This window comes from Pongo pygmaeus, chromosome 14 (genome assembly GCF_028885625.2).
Source record: "Pongo pygmaeus isolate AG05252 chromosome 14, NHGRI_mPonPyg2-v2.0_pri, whole genome shotgun sequence".
Classification (NCBI taxonomy): Eukaryota; Metazoa; Chordata; class Mammalia; order Primates; family Hominidae; genus Pongo; species Pongo pygmaeus.
This window is the reverse complement of record NC_072387.2, coordinates 118,897,315-118,919,248: the sequence shown is the minus strand read 5'-3', so window position 1 is coordinate 118,919,248 and position 21,934 is coordinate 118,897,315. Positions and strand designations below refer to the sequence as shown.

The following is a 21,934-nucleotide window of genomic DNA, read 5'->3' as shown; positions in this document are numbered from 1 at the left end:
ACAAGCAGGCATGACTATACTGGGTTTAATATGTTTGTTGACTCAGAGAAATAATTAGCATTCTGTTATATCTTTCTCACGCACTTAGGAAATGATGCAATATTATGACCTAGCAAAAACTGGGTTACTCATTTACTATTACTACCGCCATTTTTCAATATTGTTTCTATTTAGAAAATAACTCTACAGTTGTCTAAACCAATTACACCCATTAAAAATGCTAATAAAAGTGTTATAAGGAAAATATGATTAAACTCAGGTGTTTCATCTCTGACAAATTTATCTTCAATTTTAAAACATGTGAAAGTATATATTTCCTTAGAAATAAATTGAAATGGAATTATGATATTGTAGGCTCTTTAGACATTATTCTTTAGTAATCGCTCTCATACTATCTTTCTGCCCAATTTTCTGCTTTTAATGCCTTAACTTCAATACTTATATTTAAGGTATCAAATACTTCAAACAGTTAACAACAAATCTCAACGTTTATGAAAATAAAAACTAAATTAGCAAGATTTATATCAGTAGACATTTACTTCTGATTTGTTAGGGAATTAAAAACTTAAAGTGGGGGTGGAAATTAAATTACACAAATGAACTAATAAAGTGAGAAAGTAGTCTTAATGTTGTCATTATCAAATGCAGTTGAGAGTGCCCTTCCCTTTTTCCCTTTTCCTCTTCAATCTTAACAGGTGATCCTAAAAAGTTTTATTTAAGAATAAGGTGGGCTACTTTCTTTTATTACTATTAGGTTGGTGCAAAAGTAATTAAAAGTAATGACAAAAACTGCAATTGCTTTTGCTCTAATCTAATATATATATATTTTTTAATCTCCCAGAAGAATGTTCTTACAACAAGCACTGCTCAAAAGCATTAACTCTATATGTGGTCACAGCAGAGAAAGAAGAAATCTAGACAAGACAGAGTCAGAAGTACAATACCCTGTAGTACAGTTCAGCCTCATGTGCTGTGCTGTGTTCGGATTATTCGGGGCTGGAACCCTGATCAGCTGATTTGCTAACGCAACTGTTCTAAATGTCCTTCTCACTTCCCACTAAGTTCCATTTTCAGAGAGGACATCTCTTCCTGCGGAAACTGAAATCACCACTAACTGGAATCAATGACACATTTTAGCTAAAGAGGAAACAAAGCCGGCGGCGGTGGTTCACGCCTGTAATCCCAGCACTCTGGGAGGCCGAGGCGGGCGGATCACGAGGTCAGGAGATTGAGACCATTCTGGCTAACACGGTGAAACCCCATATCTACTAAAAATAAAAAAATTAGCCAGGCATGGTGGCTCACGCCTGTAATCCCAGCACTTTGGGAGGCTGAGGCAGGTGGATCACTTGAGGTCAGGAGTTTGAGACCAGCCTGGCCAACATGGTGAAACCTCGTCTCTACTAAAAATACTAAATTAGCTGGGTGTGGTGACTCACGCCTGTAATCTCAGCTACTTGGGAGGCTGAGGCAGGAGAATAGCTTGAACCCGGGAGGCAGGGGTTGCAGCGAGCCGAGATCGTGTCACTGCACTCCAGCCTGGGCGACAAAGCGAGACTCCGTCTCAAAAAAAATTAAAAAAAAAAAAAAGAGGAAACAAGTTCCATTTGACATTTTTAAAATGTTGATGATATCACACTTAAACAAAAGTACTACATCCATATAATGATCTAGATCAGGAACTCGTCGTAGGGTCTAATGAAATGTTACATAACTCATTTTGCATTTCAGCAAAAACTGTATGTAATAAGGATGTGGTCCTGGTAAACAATATTCTTGTAGTTAAAGCAGCACGTTAAAGGCACCAGTTTATCAACCACCAATTAATTTTCCTAGTGTGTAAAGGTAAAAATACAGTGTTTATGTTTGGGCAATGGGTACTTCCAGAAATGTTTCATACCTTTCCTCTTTTGGGCCAGAATATTCATTTCTTTCGTTAGATGGACATTCTTATCATCACAGCAAATTCAAGTGTTTCTTATTCACCAATTTATTTCTTTATAAATGTTTAATTTGATACCAATCATGCTTCCTTACTGGAGTCCTAGACCTGAATAAAGCAAGGTTCCTACCCTCCTGTTACTCATAGGAGATGTTAAATTTTAGACTGGAAATTGCCAGAATAGAGATAATGGCTGTAGTACTCCAAGCTGCTTGAGGGAAGCGGATTAGCTTTATAAAAATCGACTTGAACAAATTGTATACTTGTGACAGACAGTGTTTTGTGGTTTTGTTATAAACTGCTGATTTAACATAGTAAGTCCTCAGTCAAGGAAACACAAATACTGTGTTTCTACACGTGCCAAGAACTGAGATTATTGGGGAATTCAAAGAGGAATGAGACTCTGCTTATCCAGAGACATCAAACAAATCAGCCAAGGGAACAGATCTGTAAAGATGAAATTACAGTAAGATATACATATACCACATTTTATTATATATTATACAGAATAGTGATATGCACAATATCAATGATCATTTAATTATTAATTCAAAAAAGGCAAACTAATATTTAAAATATGAATTTTTTTTAAACACTGAAATGCTGCTGCCTGTTCTAATAACAATTGACTTGATCAGAAACTCTCTAGGTGCATTCCAGTTAGTAATGGAGTAAAATGTTAACAATTCTGCAAATGCACTTACTCTCATTAGCACATTTTCTAAGGGGCTTTATGATCTTGGGAATTCTTCAAACATTATTAACACAATCCCTTGTCTAAGGGAAGTCCATTTAGAAGTAACACAGATGCTTAGAGTAAATGTGCTTGTAATAATAATTATATTATGCAATATGGAGAAAAAATAGTCAAACAATAGGATTACTGTTTGAAACAATAGATGAAGGATTAAAAAGCAAGTCTTTAATCACAGAAGAGTTAAATGAAGTACCAGCCACACTATCACAATCAACTATCAAATGCAGGCCTGTTAGCCTCTCTGGTATTCTCTGGAAGTGCAGAATTGTATATACTATACTGCAAATACAAAACACATTATATTTGTGCCAATTAATCCACAAAATAGTTTACTGTATGTATGCATAATTGAATTAACTCTAAGACATTTAAGAAAATTCAAAGTCAATTAAACAAAAAATTTGCTTTGAGTCAAGGAGTATAATGTATCTGTAGTAACCAAAGCAGCAAAACATGTTAATTTTTAATTAATTTGAACTTTCATTGCTGCAGTGAGGTTTTCACACCAACAACAAACACGAAAGAGTATTTCTCTTGTTTGAATCAATGTTTCAGGAAAACTCTGTAAGAAAACAAAGGAGCAAATGGAGAGCCATAGCCATTTTCTGGCCCCTTCATGCACTTTCTTTTTTCTTTTATCTTTTTTTTTTTTTTTTTTTGAGACTCAGTCTCGCTCTGTCACCTAGGCTGGAGTGCAGTGGTTTGATTTTGGCTCACTACAACTTCTGCCTCCCAGGTTCAAGTGATTCTCGTGCCTCAGCCTCCCAGTTAGCTGGGATTACAGGTGCATACCACCACGCCCAGCTAATTTTTGTATTTTTAGTAGAGACGGGGTTTCACCATGTTGGCCAGGTTGGTCTTGAACTCCTGACCTCAGATGGTCCACCCGCTTGGGCCTCCCAAAGCCCTTCATGCACTTTAATAGCTCATTCTTGTTGGGTTGATTTTATTCCATGGGGTAGGATCCGTCTTCACTCCAGAAGGCTTTGGGGCGTGGCAGGAAGCAGGCCCCTGGTAGAAGGCTAATGTCAGTGTCAGCATCCCCTGGATCTGTCTCCTGAAACTGACTCCCAGTGACCTCTCCTGTCTGTCTGCTTCTTACTGGAAATGGATTCATGCTCTTTCAGATTCTACCAAAACCACTCATCGGGCACAGAAGGCCTTGCCCAGAGCAGCTTCTCCCTGGGAAGCTGGGGCATGCTGAGCTTTTCCAGCCTGTGGCTCAATCGTTTTTGTTGTTGGTGTGAAAACCTCACTGCAGCAATGAAAGTTCAAATTAATTAAAAATTAACATATTTTGCTGCTTTGGTTACTACAGACACATTATACTCCTTGACTCAAAGCAAATTTTGTTTTGTTTAATTGACTTTGAATTTTCTTAAATGCCTTAGAGTTAATTTAATTATGCATACATACAGTAAACTATTTTGTGCATTAATTGGCACAAATATAATGTGTTTTGTATTTGCAGTATCGTATATACAATTCTGCACTTTCAGAGAATACCAGAGAGGCTAACAGGCCTGCATTTGATAGTTGATTGTGATAGTGTGGCTGGTACTTCATTTAACTCTTCTGTGATTAAAGACTTGCTTTTTAATCCTTCATCTATTGTTTCAAATAGTAACACTATTGTTTGACTATTTTTTTCTCCATATTACATAATATAATTATTATTATAAGCACATTTACTCTAAGTGTCTGTGTTACTTCTAAATGGACTTCCCTTAGATAAGGGACTGTGTTAATATGTTTGAAGAATTCCCAAGATCATAAAGCCCCTTAGAAAATGTGCTGATGAGAGTAAGTGCATTTGCAGAATTGTTAACATTTTACTCCATTACTAACTGGAATGCACATAGAGAGTTTCTGATCAAGTCAATTGTTATTAGAACAGGGGACCCAGGGAGGTTCCCTGTCACACAAATGTGACAGGGAAGTGGCCCACATTTAGCAGAACATAGTACAAATAATCTTCCTTATGAGAAATAGGAAGCATCCTATTGGGCAACATAGGCCAAAATACCTGAATTTTATCTTATCTCCCAGGGCTCACTGAAGAGCTACTCGATGTGATATCTGGATCTTGTCCTCTTAGCTTCTCAATTACTAAGTGTTCTCTGCTGTTCTTTGTGTTTAGGGTCCCTTTAAATTTTTATTTTTCTAAGATTATCAGCAAGCAGAAATTTCATGAAGAGAGTTTACAGGTACAATATGTGAATTATTTTACCATGGTAATGTATTTGGTGTAAGAGACAATTAAGAAAAATAATCAGTCATTATTGCATGTTGTTCTGTTTACCAAGAAATATTTAACCAGGTGAGATATTGCAACATGCCTAGGACAAATTCTCCTCTACTTAGATATCACACACACAGATACAGTAAAGATAATATATTATATGAAGTGTATGTGTGTGTGTGTGTGTGTGTGTGTATATATTATATATGATGCATCACCTATGATAGTATGACAACACTATGGGTAGTACCACCCAGTGTCTTATATTGATATTGATGTTTTCTGTACTTTTCTCTGATAAATGTGTTCATCTGTTTAATAGCTAAAACTCTGAATTAGAGACATTAGGAATATGTTTTGTTATTATTATCTCTAATAATATTCTCAAGAAGAAAAGTGGTTAGAATTTATTAAAATATTTAGCTGTAATAAAATTTAAATTTTTATTTCCAAGATGACACACTGGAGGCATTCAGCGTGCCTCAGCCACCTGGAAACGGCAAGACAGTACAGAAAGATCAACCTAATTAAAACCCCATTTTAATTCAGGAAGGAAAACAGGAATCTAGCAGAATTGTGAAGACACCCCAAATCCTGGAGAGGAGGATACCAGCAAACAGCCTCAGTGATGGCATGTGACTAATAAAAGTGAGCGAAGCCCCAGTGCGTGAGAGAGGCAGAAAATATCCCTCTGTGACTCCCCTTTCCACCGGGGACCCCAGCAACCCTGGCCGAGGGAGAGCACTTTGTTTTTCCCAAGCCCTGAAGTTAACTCGGAGAGTTACCTGGCGGAGAGGCTTGGAAAGATGCTCTGAGGAAAAGATGCTGGGAAAAACTCAGACGTTTCCCAGACCCAGGACTGGGAGCAGGATGCCATTTTTAATCCAGGCACCTACAAAGGCAGCCATTCTTTAACAACCTTGCACTGTGGCTGTGCAGGCATATTAGTCTTGGGCCTGAGATTGGAGAGCCTGCTCTGGAGTGAGGTAGGGGCCTCCACAGCCACAACTGTGAAAAGTACCTTAGTAGTAGGTGCTTTGTGCTCTCTCCACAGGCCTGGGGCAAGAGTGGAGCTGCTACAGCTGAAGTTTCTCCTGAGCGGTGAGTCTTACAGCCATGGTCAGCCTGGTGACCTGGATCTGATCTGTATGTGCCATTGATGGGTTCACCAGCCTACTCCCCTGAGATTGTGGTGCAGCAAGGCTCTCTCTGCTCTATGCACAGGCAGATCTCTGGACATTTGGAACACTCATTCACCTGCTTCAGCAGTCTGAGCTGTCGCACCTTACCTGAACATAGATCGTGGTGCAGTGAGATCCTCTCTGCTCCATGCCCAGGCTGATCTTTAGGCATTCACAGCACCTGCTTGCCTGAAGAATGCCTGTTCAGAGATCTTCATGCAGGGGGTCCCTCTCTGCTCCATGCCCAGGCAGATCTCCAGGCATCTGGAGCACCTACTCTCCTGGAGTAGGAGGTTAGGCCACCCCCACATCTCTCTGAAGAGAACTTGGGGGCTAGGTGGTTTCCCAGCTCTACGTCTAGGCACTGAGCACTTGGTGGCCATCCACTGGATTCTCCCTTAGCATTGGGGTTTGTGCCTGCCAAGAGGGGACCTGTGGGTGGAACTGCCCAGTCCAGCCTTTCCTGGCTCCTGACCCCCAGGGCTGAGCAGTGAGCTTAGACCACTGCGCATTCCATGGATCAGCCCAGTGCCTGAGGCAACAGAGAGCTTCAGCCAGCAAACAATAAGCAAGTATATATGCAGTCATGTTGGCCTCAGACAGCTCTTAGCTATAAGCACCAGCTACAGGCTTATAGGATGAACTGCAAAGTTCAGCATAAAACCTGCCAAAAAAAAGTGCATAGGTGTATAGAGGCAAAGCCAAAATACTGTACCCAACATTCTCTACAGTCACACCCCTAGAGAGGGGGAAAAGGGAGAGGAAAAGAAAACACAATAATAATAATAATAATACTTAACAGCAACAACATTATAGGGAAAGGAAAAAAACACATGCATAAAAATAATTACAAAAATTAGAAGTGCCAATTTTTCCACATCAGAAGAAACCACTGCAATAATTCTGTTGTCATAACAAATCTGAATGTAGTGACACCACCAAAGGATTGTGTTAGCTCTCCATCAATGGTCCCTAACAAAAATGGAAAGTCAGAAATGACAGGTAAAGAATTCAAAGCATGGATTGTAAGGAAGCTTATTGAGACCCAAGACAAGGTTGAAAATCAACACAAAGAAATTTCCAAAACAATCAAGGAAATGAAAGATGAGATAAACATCTTAAAGAAATCAATCAGAGATTCTAAAATCAATCAGAGTATCAGAGGTTCTGAAATTTAAAAGCTTACTTAAGGAAAGTCAAAATACAACTGAAAGCTTTATCAATAGATTGAAGCAAGCAGAATAATTTCAGAGCTTGAAAGCCAGTCTTTTGAGCTAACACAGCTGACAAAAATTTAAAAAGAATTTTAAAAAATGAGCAAAGTCTTTGAGAAATATGGGATTACGTAAACCAACCAAACCTATGAATTACTGGCATTTCTGAAAGAAAAGAATATAAAGTAAACAAGTCGAAAAATATATTTGAAGGAATAATTCAAGAAAAATTCCTTAATTTGGCTAGACAGGTGGACATCTAGATACAAGAAATCTAGAGAAAACCTGTGAGATATTATACAAAATGAACAACACCAAGGCATATAGTTACCAGACTATCCAAAATCAATACTAAAGAAAAAAGAAATCTGAAAGCCAGCTAGAGAGAGAGAGAAAAAAAAAAAAAAAGCAGATCATATACAAAGGGGGAACCCCATCAGGCTAATGGCAGACTTCTCAGCAGAAACTTTACAAGCCAGGAAAAACTGGGGGTCTGTTTTCAGCATTTTTAAAGAAAAGAAATTCCAAACAAAAATTTCATATCCTGCCCAATTAAGCTTCATTAGCAAAGGGGAAATAAAATATTTTTCAGACAAGCAAGCATTAAGGGAATTCATTACACATAGGCCAGCCTTATAAGAGACCCTTAAGGGAGTTCTAAACATGCAGACAAAAGAACAATACCTGATACCACAAAAACACACTTAAGTACATAGCTCACAGACACTATAAAGCAAGAACACAATAGAAATGGCAAAGCATAGATAGAGCTAACAGCTTCATGACAGGATTAAAACCTCACATATCAATATTAACCTTGAATATAAATAGTCTAAACACAATTTACACTCTTAAATGTAAAAATTTAAAAGGCACAGAGTGGCAAGTTGTATAAAAACACAAGACCCATCCATCTACTGTCTTTAAGAGATCCACCTCACATGTAAAAACAGCTATAGAATCAAAGTAAAGGGTGGCAGAAAGATCTACCAGACAAATGGAAAATAAAGCAAAACAAAACAAAAAGCAGGGATCACTATTCTTATATTAGATAAAACAGATTTTAAACCAGTAACAGTAAAAAAAGGACAAAGAAGGCATTATAACCACTCCTACAGAAATACAAATGATCCTCACAGACTGTTATAAATAGCTCTATGCGCACAAACTAGAAAATCTAGAGGAAATAGAAAAATTCTTGGAAACATACAATCACCCAACATTGAATCAGGGAGAAACTGAAACACTGAACAGACCAATACCAACTTCTGAAATTAAATCTATAATAAAAAATCTACCAACCAAAAAAAGCTCTGGACCAGACTTATTCACAGCAAATTTTTACCACACAAAATACAAAGAAGAGCTGGTATCAATTCTAATGAAACTATAGAAAAAATTGTCGAGGAAGGACTTCTTTCTAATTCATTCTACAAAGTCAGCAGCACCCTGATAACAAAAGCAGGCAAAGACAGAATTTTAGAAAGAAAGAAAGAGAGAGAGAGACAGAGAAAGGAAGGAAAGAAGGAAGGAAGGAAGGAAGGAAGGAGGGAAGGAAACTATAGCCAATATCCCTGATGAACATAGACACAAAAATCTCAAAGAAATACTAGCAAAACAAATTCAACAGTACATCAAAAAGTTAATTCACCGTGATCAAATAAGCTTCATTCCTTGGATGAAAATTTGGTTCAATATACAAAAATCAATAAATGTGGCTCACCACATAAACAGAATTAAAAACAAAAATTATATAATCATCTCAATAGATGTGAAAAAAAGTTTCTGATAAAAATCCAACATCCCTTCATGATAAAAAAAAAAACCCCTCAAGAAACTAGGCATCAAAGGAAAACACTTCAAAATAATAAGAGCCATCTATGACAAACCTACAGCCAACATCGTACTGAACAGGCAAAAGTTGGAAGAACTGGAACAAGCCAATGATGCCCACTCTCAACACTTCTATTCACTAGGACTTCATAGTCCCAGAAGTCGTAGCCAGAGAAATCAGGGAAGAGAAAGAAAAGGCATTCAAGTTGAAAAAGAAGAAGTCAAACTTCCTCTCTTTATTGACAATTTGATTCTACGCCTTGAAAACCCTGAAGACTCCACCAAAAGGCTCCTGAAACTGATAAATGATAGACTTTAGCAAAGTTTCAGGATATGAAAGTTATGTAGAAAAATCTGTAGCATCCCTATACACCAATAATGTTCAAGCAGAGAGCCAAATCAAGAGTGCAATCTCATTTACAAATGCCACATGCAAATACCTAGGAATATGTATAACCAAGGAGGTGAAAGATCTCTCCAAGGGTAACTACAAAACACTGCTAAAAGGAATTACAGATGACACAAACAAATGGGAAAACATTCCATGCTCATAGATTAGAAGAATCAATATCATTAAAATGACCATACTGCCCCAAACAACCAACAGATTCAATTCTATTCCTATTAAACGACCAATGTCACTTTTTACGGAATTGGAAAAAACTGTTTAAAATTCATATGAAACAAAAAAGAGAGCACGAATAGCCAAAGCAATGCTAACAAAAAGAACAAAGCCAGAAGCATCACATTACCCAAGTTCATACTCTAAGGCTAGAGTAACCCAAACATTATGGTACTGGTACAAAAACAGACACATAGACCAATGGAACAGAATAGAGCCCAGAAAATAGCCACTTACCCACCATCATCTAATCTCAACAAAGTCAGCAAAAGTAAACAATGGAGAAAGGACTCCCAATTCAATAAACAGTGTGGGGATAGCTGGCTAGCCATATTCAGAAAAATTACAATGGACCTCTATCTTTCACCATATATAAAAATTAACTGAAAATGAATTAAAGATTCATTTTATAATACCTAGTAATTCATAAATGTAATACCTGCAGCACTAAGAATCATAGATGAAAACCTAGGAAATGCCATTCTGGGCATGGACCTTCAAATAGAATTTATGATTAAATCCTCAAAAGCAACTGCAACAAAAACAAAAATTGACAAGTGAGAGAAACCTATTAAACTACAGAGCTTCTGAACAACAACAAAAAACTATCAACAGAGTAAACAGGCAACCTACAGAATGGAAGAATATATTTACAAACTATGCATTTGACAAAAGTCTAATATTCAGAATCTATAAGCAACTTAAACAATTGAACAAACAAAAAACAAATAACCCCAGTGAAAAATGAGCAAAAGACATCAACAGACACTTCACAAATGATGACACCCAAGCAGCCAACAATCATAAGAAAAAATGCTTATCATCATTAATCATCAGAGAAATGTAAATGAAAACCTCAATTAGCTACCATTTCATACCAATTAGAATGGCTATTATTAAAAAGTCAAAAAACAATAGACATTGGTGAGGCTGAGGAGAAAAGGGCTTGCTTATACACTTTTGGTGGGAATATAAATTAGTTCAGCCACTGTGGAAAGCAGTTTGGAGAGTCCTCAAGAAACTCAGAACACCATTCACCATTGATAACACCATTTCCTTTGTTATCCAAAGGAAAATAAATCATTCTACCAAAAAGGCACATGCACTCACATGTTCTTTGCGGCATTATTCTCAATAGCAAAGATCTGAAATCAACCTAAGTGCCCATCAACAGTGAGTTCAATAAAGAAAATGTGGTACATATACACCATGGAATACTACACAGCCATAAACAAGAATGAAATCATGGCCTTTGCAGCAACATGAGTGTAGCTGGAGGACATTATCCTAAGTGAAATAAGTCAGAAACAGAAAACCAAACATCGCACATTGTTACTTATAAGAGGGAATTAAACATTGGGCTCATGGAAATAAAAATGGCAATGGCAGACACTAGGGACTACCAGAGGTGGGAGGAAGGTATAGGGGAAAGGGCTGAAAAAATAACTGTTGCGTACTATGCTCAGTAGCTGGGTAAAGGGATCATTCGTACCACAAACCTCAGCATCACATAATATACTCAGATAAAAAAACCTGCATAGGTACTCCACAAATCTAAAATAAAAGTTGAAAAATAAAAATAAAATAAAATTTAGTAAGATCTATTTCCTGGGGTTATTGCAGGGATGCTTTTAATCTCATACACACACACATACACACACACACACACACGCACACACACATATCCAAATAATCGATCTTATATTATTGATATCTAATATATCTTAAAATAACCTAAGTCCACTGTACACTCTGGACTTATAATGAAGACAAACAAAGAGTTTCTTCATTTCTTCAAATAGGAAATATATTATTAGGAAAGAACAACTTGTTTAGTCCACTTCTGAGACCATGTGGATCAGATCAGCTGAAAGCATGCTCTCAGGCATTCCTGTCTGCATAAAAATTCTTTGTTTCTGTCTCTGTCTATTCTCATTGAAGTTAATCGCCTACCAATTCCCAGAAGTCTTCTGTCCTCCAATAGCAATGCACTCCATGAATCTTGCCACACACAGTTAGTGAATGAAAGACAGAAGGAATGCCTTGGTATACTCTTTCTTTTGCTTGGATTCTCCTGCTCCACCAAGAGAACATTCTCATTCTGAAAATTCAACATGAGGACCTTCTGTTATTTGTAGCTCCCCCCGATGCCTTTCTCTGTCCTTCACAGGTACATCCTCCACCTTCTGAATGCCAACATCCTCCAAGGGTATCTGTACTGTGGAATTAATTATGGGGTAGATATTGTCAACTCAAAAGGAGAGCTGACATCTCAGGAAGTAAGGGACAGTCCATGGGCCACCCACAGACTGCCACCTGATTCTCAGTGTCTGTGGCAACTTTGGCTTATTTTATTAATCAAGAGGTTCTGTTTCAAAGGACCAATGCGGAAAGGGGGCATGTTATTGGCCCTAGAAACTATGTAAGCCTGATGATCAACAAGTCACTATCTCAGTGGGAAGGTATACCATGAAATCTCTGCCCACAGATGCACAGTAAGACAACAAGGAAACTTATCTTGGGTAGATACTGGGTGGGAAAATTAATGTCTATCCCTGGAGAAATCATGGCTACAGCCAGCACTCTCTTGGTTTGAGAGGTTCCAACATAGACTGCACACGTCACCTGATCATTTTAATGAATGACTTTAATGAATGTATTTATAGAATTAACATAAAAATAGTCCTTGGTTGGTAACACTCCAGAGGCCTTGACCAATGCCAAAGCAATAATCTCTAGAGAGCTAACCCTTGACCTAGGCCACACAAGACCCTCTCAGCCAAGCCAATGAGGAATACCAAGTCACACCACAAACCACAAAACATGGAGAAATAATCTCACTGAGCAACCATCAGCAGGCAGAATAAGCAGCAGTAGGAGAAGCTCAATTACTTCACATATATGATGATTGCTTATAGATTATGTAATAAGCAGGTTTTAACAAAACAACTATGGATATAAAAAGAACTAGAAATATGAGAAAAGAACAAGAAACAGTATTTGAGAAAAAAACAGATATGAAAAAGAACAAAGTGGAACTCTTAGAAGTGAACAAAAGTCATTGAAATTAAAATGCAATGCATGAGTTAAACTTCACATTAATCACTGTTCGCAAAGGAATGAAGTGTAAGAAAGCACTGCAGAAATTATCCGGAATTAAGCACAGAGTGATACAGAAATGGAAAATGTAAAACAGAAATTAGAGGAGCAGAGAGAATCAGAAAGGACAGCATGTATCTAAAAGGAATCTCAAAAGAAAGGAAGAAAAAAATGAAGAAGGGGGAACATTCACAAGGATCATGGCCAATAATTTTTCAAACTGGTAAAGTAAATGCATCAGATGATTTGCAAATCAGAAGAAGCCTTAAGCAGGATTACTTTTTAAAAACTAATATCTGGGGTTACTGTGGTAAGACCAGAAATATAAGCCCACCCACCCCCAAGTACACAGATGCACTGAGCAACATTTATTCACCCATTTTATCACATACCTATTATGTGTGAATGATGGTGCCAGGACTTATGGGCATAACGTTGCTTAAGTCAGGGTCCCAAATCTTATAATTTGTGCTTTATTGGGGATACCAGGAATTTAACGAATAATATACACCCCCGATGAATTCCACAGTACAGATACACACAGAGGATGCTGACATTCAGAAGTGGGGTGGGGAGACTACCTGTGCCTACAAAGGACAAGGACAGGTGTTGGAGAGAGCTACAAATAACAGAAGGTCCTCAAGATGAGTTTTCAGAATGAGAATGTTTTCTTGGAGGAGGAGGAGAATCCAAGCAAAAGAAAGAGTATACCAAGGCATTCCTTCTGTCCTTCATTCACAAACGTGTTTGGCGAGATGCATGGAGTGCACTGCTATTGGAGGGCAGAAGGCTTCTGGGAACTGGTAGGGGATTAACTTGAATGAGAATAGACAAAGATAGACACAAAGAATTGTTAGGCAGACAGGAATGCGTGAGAGCAGTGGTTTTAGAATCTTTTCCATCATAAAAACTTTAAATATGAATCATGTGAATTCTAACATATAAAACAGGTAAAACAGCTGTTCAGATGGAAGAGCAGGTGTGTAAGTGTACACAAGTGTGTAAGGGTGTATTTACAGGGGAGCCCAGCGAGTCAGACATCCTCCTCTCACGACTGCAGTTTCTCTGGGAGTGTCTTTATTGGATTCATTTTCATTCACAGATATTTTATACTTCAGCAGTATCTTTAAAAGAACTATTTCTATTTATCTAATTAATCTAAACTGTTATGGCTCACATATATGTGATATTTTCAATTTTGCATATGTTTACTTTATAACTCAAACTTTACTAAAATACAGTATAGAGCAAATGCTTTCCCATTGGTTTATTTATATTTGATTTTTCTAGGTGGACAAACATATTATTTACAAATAGTGGTATTTATAGTCTTAACTTTCTTGGTAATTTTATTCATTTCATTTCTTTTCTTATGCTGATTAAAACTTAAGGATCAATGCTAAAAAGATACAGGGTTTACTTCACAACTAAAGGTGATATCTCCTTGGGAACTTAGCATAATTGTTTTGTGTGTGAAATACTCCTTTTACTTCTAATTTAAAATAAGATTCAGGAAGTGAGGTTTATCATTCTTTTGGCACCTTTTGAAATGGTCAATTGACTTTTCTTTTTTTACTTATTGATGTAATATATACTAAGACTTAAATTTCCTATGATTGATCATTGAGTATTTAATGGACTGCTAGATTATATTTGCTGATGTTTTCATTATGCCTCTATCTTTTTAAGTCAAATAACCATCTATTATTGATATATCTCTTCACTTCATGGTGTCATAGACATGGTGGATTTTTTAATTAAAAAATTGATAATAAGAACAATTTAAAAATACAGAGAACTATAGAGACAGCCAATGTCATTCTCCAAGTGTGAAAATAGCAACACTGAGCTGTATTTACTTCAGTTGTGCTTTTTACAAATAAACTTCACAGATAAAGTTAACAATCCATCTATACACTCTTATCCCCTTATTTGGTGAAATAAGAATGATCAGTTTTGCAATATGCTTTCAGTCTATTCAAATTGTTTTCACATTATATGTGTACATACCTATAAAATAAATAAGATTATGGGCATTTAAAATTATGAAAATGTTATTTATAGTGCATGCATCATGCAGCAAGTTGTTTTTTGTTGACTTTAGGTTTATAAATCTATTCTTATTCATGCATATAGTTTAGGTTCATTTATTTAAACTATTTTAAAGTGTCACAATTATAATCAGATTAATTTATTCATTTCCCTAGTTATGATCATTTACTTTCTTTTCCTTTTACTTGCAGGTTCAGGAGACGTGTCAGTGAAGAGCTATGTACATTTTTTTTTAATTCATGTGTGGGTTTCTCTATGCCAGGATTTCTCAAACACTGCGCAGCTGCCATGTGGGGTCAGATAGCTCTTTGCAGTCGGCTCCTCCCATGGAAGGCGGGACCTTGTGCTCCACCCACTAGATTCTGGAATTTGACTCCACCCACTAGGTTCCGGAATCCCCTCTCCTGAGTCGTGACAGCCAAAAATATATCCAGACATTGCCAGGTGTGCTCCGTGCAGTAAGATCAACCATCATATGTATGATGGTGTGTAATGCACATTTCCAACTTTACCAAATATTGTGCACTGTTCTTCAAATTAGTTGTACTAATTTAAACCCTCATTTAAATTAGTGTCTGTGTCTATTTTCATATTACCTGATTTTTGTTATTATTGAAAATGTTTTCATTGTGAAATGGTACCTCATTATTCTTTCAATTTCCAAATCCTTCGTTACTTGTGGGAATATGCATCTTTCCACATATGTATTGGAACTTCAGCTTTTCACTTGTGCATATGCTGCCTTCTGGAAAAGGAACCATGGATTTCTTCATTCTTTAATTTTTGTAATGGTTTAAACAATTTTGTATTCTTTGAAGATTTAAAAGTTCATGTTTAGGAACTTCCTGAGTTTGACTCCTTCAGGATGGAAACAGTCTTGGGTTCTACATTATTCACATAATCTGATTTTTTAAAAATTTCTTTTACAGTCAATTTTAGATCTGCACAAAGCATTTTTATTTATTTAGTATCACTGTATATGTGGCTATACCTTTTGTTTTCATTACCAATTATCAACATTTAGTTTTCTAGTGACTTTGTTTACCTTTACTTCTGTATTTAGTTTCTAATTTTATTACGTCGTGGAGGGAAAATATGCCCTGTACAATTTCTGATTTTGTAAATTTATTAAACTATAATCTATGACCTAAATATGGCCATTTTTAAAATCAGTGTACCGCATGTGTTTGAAATATAGTTTGATATGAAAAGTACAGATTTTGGTATGAAGCTATCATTGGCTTACCTGCCATATCTTTGTTCATTATTTTACTCTTAAGCATTTTAAACTCAAAAGGAAATACAGCTTTAGGCCCATTCCCTTTCTATGAATTTTTATTTTATAGTATTGCGTGTGGTCCTTGACATAAATTGTAAATGTACACATGAGTTCACACACACTCCTTTTACCTAACAAACGACTCCATTCTTTTTCAGTCATTTGTATATTTACTTCTTTATGTGTATCAGAAGTTAGTCTTTTCTTATACGTTGACATCCACTGGACATGAATTATTCAAATGCAAGAATTCCATGTTGCTCCTCAGAGATAAAACACATGGCATTATGAATATTAATTACCATTTTATTATATATAATTATCTATCCTATGCCATAACATATAATATTCTATATAACATTGCTGTAGATCCCTAGCTAATAGACTACATCATGTAAGATAATGACACAGTGCTGTAACCATAATCCCAGTAGCTGAATGGACGCCTGCATTTACGGGACACGTGATGGGGCATCTGGCACTTGCGTTGGCCTTTTTGCTCCTCTGTCCTCAGTACACACTTCCTCATCTCCAGGCTGGTCCCATCATCTCCGCCCATCTCTCCCTGTGGCCCAGCTTCCTCTCTTTCACTGAAGCTGCTCCCATCCCTCTCTCCTTGTACGGAAAGGAGAAAAGCCCCAGTAGGCAAGCGCATTGGCATCTGTTGGAAGATGTGACTGTGAAACGCAGAGCAGAGCAGGAGATAGGCTGGAGATGGAAGAGTAGAAGGTTCTAGAAACCTCACCCTAGTGCTTCAGGCAGAGCCATTGCTGGGCAATTCCTGGCCTCTTTACTGAACTGTGTCTGGTGGAAATCAGTGTGGTGGCGCGAGATGATGCAGCCTAGAGCGTATGCTCAGCCTCCAGGCCAGGTGCGTGCATTGGCCCGGTGACCTCGGGCACTCCAGAGTGCAGATCTCTCTGCCTTGCATTTATTTCCTTATCCATGGAGAGGGCAGGAAACACCGGCCTCGTGGAACTGTCATGATGGCTCGGGTTAGCTGAACTCCTGTGCAGGGCTCCACACCTCCAGGGCATGCGCAAGGACAGGGCCATGTCTGTCCATCCGCTTGGCATTTTTACACACTGCAGAGCATGTGGCATGTCTCCTCCCTCATCTCAGAGAAAACTTCGTGAAATTTCAAAAATCATGTAAAATATAAATATACTTCCATGTCAGAAAGCCTTATTTGAAAATCAATCCAGAAATCTTGGGGTTTCTTTGGGTTTACTGGGAAGCTCTAGAAGGATGGCTCCAACTGCACCTAATTGGCCTGCAGCAGGGGTCCTCAGCAGGGCATGTGAGAATCAAGGGCAGTGAGTCCCAGTGCCTGGCTCATCCCCCAGGCCCATTATACCAGAGGCATCAGGAAGTTGAAGGCCTCAGAGGTGTGACACTCGCCAAGGGATGTTGAAAAATCACTCATTTAGAAAGATCATCCTTGTGTTGGGTGGAGGAAGGCAAATAGGAGAAGAGATTCTAAATGCTGAAAATGCAAATATAATGCATTATTTACCACCACCTCACACTTAGGAGAATCACTGGCATTTGGGGCTGGCACACTCATTTTCTCTAAGTGTGTTTTTTCCTGTGCTATATCTTCATCTGGGACAGTCTCTCTCTCTCTCTCTCTCTCTCTCTTCAGTTGTTGATAGATGGCTTCTCCTCTGTTCACTTGGGAGTCATGCTATCCAAGACATGGCTCTTGACTGAGGGCCACGCGTGTACCTTGTTGTCATGCTACACTCTGAGATATGCACCGTGCCAGGGGCCTTTCCCATACCAGGACTCTAGAAATTCATTTTAGTATTTATCACAGTTGACAGTGCCTGTAGCCTAAACAGAACTACGTGCAATCTGAAAATAAATTATTTCTGTGGTATGTTTTTTTTAAAAGATGTTGTTTAACACCGTCTATTCAAAAGGAGCATTGATTGTGAACTGGATCAACTTCATCAGTGTTTTCACTGTTGATGATTTATTCTTCCAGTAAGGAAAGAGCCTTTCTGGGATGAGCCCACCACCCCTGGTGAATGTCGATGGCACTGCTCTTACTTCTCTCCAAAAACTGCTTGAGAAAACATCACTCCTATTTCTCCTTTTCCATGTTAGCCTGCTGGTCTCTAGATGACAGGTTCCACTCATGCCCTCCTGTTCCTGGTGACCTTTTCATGCAGCCCTTGGGAGAGACCTGTGTGTTCATCTCTCTCTGGCTGGCTCCTGACCCCTGCTTTTCACTTCTGCACCTGAGCATGATGCCTCCTTCAGTGCACCCGAGATTCTTCAGTTATATGTTGGGGACATTTCTCACATTGCAATTTGATGCCTATATGCTATGACTTAGACTTTGAACAATTTGACTTTGAGCAACTTTAGAGCAGGGACCATCTCTTATTTTTTCATCTTCAGAAAGGAGCATTGTACTTCAAATACAATAGATAATAGCTACTCTTTGAATCAGAGATAGAAAGAGTGAAGACTGCGACTCTGTGCAACAGACTACTTGGTATTGGTCACCTCTGCAGCCTCTTGGATAGCTGGTCTTCTAGACAGCTCCCTTTCTCTGGTCAGTACACACGTTGAAACATGTCAGTGTATTTCATTCTGGGAAGGCCTCTGTCAACACAGGATGTCTGAGTAGATATCTGAAAATTAAGGAGGTTTCCAAATGGAGGTCTGGAGGACGAGCCATGGAGCAGGTGGCTCTGAGTCTTTGTGGGGTCAGAACAAGGTGGCTGCAGTGGCATCCTGGTGACAGTGGCAGAGACTGGATGGGAGGCTCCAAAGGCCCAGGGGACGAGGATGAATTCTGTTCTACTGTCCAAGGCAACCACTGGAAGCCTTTAATGGGGGCAGGAAGGGGTCAGTGAGAGGATCAAACTTCTACTTTAGAAAGCACACTCTGAACCACTCAGTGGGGCATGACTTTTCATGGGGGCCAGTCAGTGTCAGCGAGTCCAACAGAAAGGCTTGAAGAATTTCAGGTGGGAGATGATGGGAGCGACGTCCTGTACTGCAGCAGAGAGATGGAGAGACGTAGACAGGTTTGTTACATGTTCAGGAGGCGGAGGCAGAGCCAGAAGGACTTGCTGATAGGCTGGTGTGAGAGGAAGGAGGAGAGTCAAGAATAACATTCCAGATTTTAGCGTGAGTGGAGATGCCATTTACTGGGACAGGGAAGACTTGGTGGGGGAACCAGGTTCTTTAGGTGAGAAAGTCAAAATGTTCAACCCAAAGCTATTAAAGATTCACAATAAAATATTATACCACTATTTAATTACTTGCATTTATAAATCATATTATACTTACTTATCTCTGGCCCCACCGTCAATAATTTAAGACCATCCATACTACCTCTTCCAATAAGTAAGTAAAAGGTGAGGTCCAGAGAGAGCCTGCAATGTGCTCAGCAGCACAGGAATAGGAGTGGCGGAGCTCGGTTTAAATCTAGCTCATTTCTGTGACACTCTCCCCAATTGCCCCATTGTCATTCCTGAAAGCAAACATACCACAATGACTTCATTATTTTAAAAGATAAGTTAAACATCTTAAAGGATGCCCACAGAGAGATGCCAGGACTAGCGAGAGAGTGCCATCTTTTCAGAATCAAGGACACCCAAGTCACTCCACCTTCAGCTTCCCTCGGCTCTGGGTGCCTCTGGATGATGCTCAGCTAATCCAAAAAATGACTCTGTGTACTTAATTCTGAACAACACAGTGGCAGGAAAACACATGGCCCATGAACTCCCACCTTCTATTCCCAGAAAGACAAGTACCGCCCTTTCCTATGTTGAAAATGGGTTTGTTTTAGACACCAAAATATATTTAAGAAGAGACGACACATTCAGAGCAACAAAATTCAGAAATCATTTATTTGCTGCTGCTATGAATTAACATGAAAAGGTTAAACTGAATATGTCAGGGTGTGGCCAACAGACGTAAGCTGAACAAAACCCTCTAGCCTGCACTGATAGCAGAAGATGTGACATCAGGAGTGAGTCGCCATGCCATGTTGTGTTGCTGGGAAGACCCCTGTGGGTGTGCACAGGCAACTCCCACTGTCTTACTTTGTATAACAAGGAAGTGCCCTAGCTAGCAATACAGAGACTAAAGTAATGAAAAAAACCACAGCACTTATAAATCAGTAAGCAGGGTATGTCTGGGAATATGGTTCTACTGAATCTGAATCTAAGCGATTCCATTCGTACTCAGGAATCATGTATTCAAGTACCTGACTTGAATAATGATAATTTCTTCCTATTGAAGTTCAAGCATCATTGACCATTCCGACAACACGGGGTGAGGGTGGCTCTCTGGAGCACTTTAGTAGGATGATTGCTCAGCAGGTTGTACTTGCAAAGGGGAAGATACTCTGTAGAGTCGGAAGGTGGGAAGCACAGTTAATGACTTTCCCATGACTCAGAAAAGCAGGAGCTCAGCTCTCAGCTGTTTTGGAAGCTTCGTTTAGATTGGAGTCCCAGGAAGAATGGTCTCACACACATTCACATGACTACATCACATCACTATTTACATGGCTACAATATCTCGTGACACTTTGCACATATTCTGCTGTGTCCCGCTGGGCAAATTGATGGGGCAAGTATCCTACTCAAATGAATTTTTAATGTATAGAAACATAGAGATTACTGGGCATATTTTAATGTATCTTTGGACTTTATGGCCCTAAACTGATGGTGGAAGATGGCAGAAACCCTTTTCTGTCTCTAAGATTTTATGAGGACGCTTCATGGCCCAAAGAGTTCAATAGTAAAAAGATACCAATGTCAAAATGGAAAAAATTAACAACATGAAATGTAACGGCCTATATAACAATGCCAATATGTCAGTTCCAAAATCACAGTATGCAAATGCTGGCTGGGAAAAAATGCTGGTCTAAGAATAATTCATGTAAAATGCAATATCTATGCATGCTTGTTGATAAGGTTTACTGTGAAGTCACGGTGTGGCAGAATCACACAAACAAGCCAAAGACAGAAAAGCCAAAAGTGCTCAGCCTGAATTCTGAGAATCCTGAATCTGCAAGGAAAAGGAGACACTAAGAAGCAGAGCGGGAAGAGAGGTCTGCAGGCTGAGGGCTCCTGACCCAAAGCACCCTGGCCGCATTGGGGCAGTGAAAGCAGGAAGGCGAGGGCCCCAGACGGAGGTGGGTGGTGAGGTGCTGGCCAGCGTGTCGGCCACACCAGCCTGAGCTGGGGTTCCCTCTCCTTTCTCCTTCCTCGCTGTCCAGGCAGCGCCTGCTGTGTGGGACACCCCACTGCCCTTACCAGTCTGCCTGGACGGATCCCTCCACTGCTCCAAACAGTGCTGGCTTCACCTGTCCCCTTCCTCTGAAATAACTCTCCTAGTGTCAGTAACTGCTAGCAAAAGCAATGACTGAGCTGTACTGCCTTCACCTTATTACAAGTTCCTGTAACTGCTCCCTTCTCTCCTGTGTCTGAATTTCCCATTCCTATCTGTTTTCAACTGTGTTCTGAGATCATCCCGCATCTTGTGAGAGTGACACCTTGGACTGGGACGCAAGATGGATACACGCAGCTCCCATGTCTTCAGGGGCTCAGGCCTCTCCTTCCCTGTGAGTGGCCCTTACTCTAGGTGCTCCTGTCCTTTTGTGGATCATTGCAAATATCGCCACAAAATCTTTCACCTGTTTGTACAAATCAGGGTTTGAAAGGCAAATTGTGAAGTGCTTAAG

At 39.0% G+C, this 21,934-nt stretch overlaps 1 protein-coding gene across 4 annotated transcripts in view; it reads right to left on the bottom strand.

Moving 5' to 3' along the window:
* The window catches only part of MYO16 (myosin XVI), a 719,880-nt gene that overhangs the window by 265,970 nt on the left and 431,976 nt on the right, over positions 1–21,934 (bottom strand). The gene's annotated exons all lie outside the window — the stretch shown is intronic.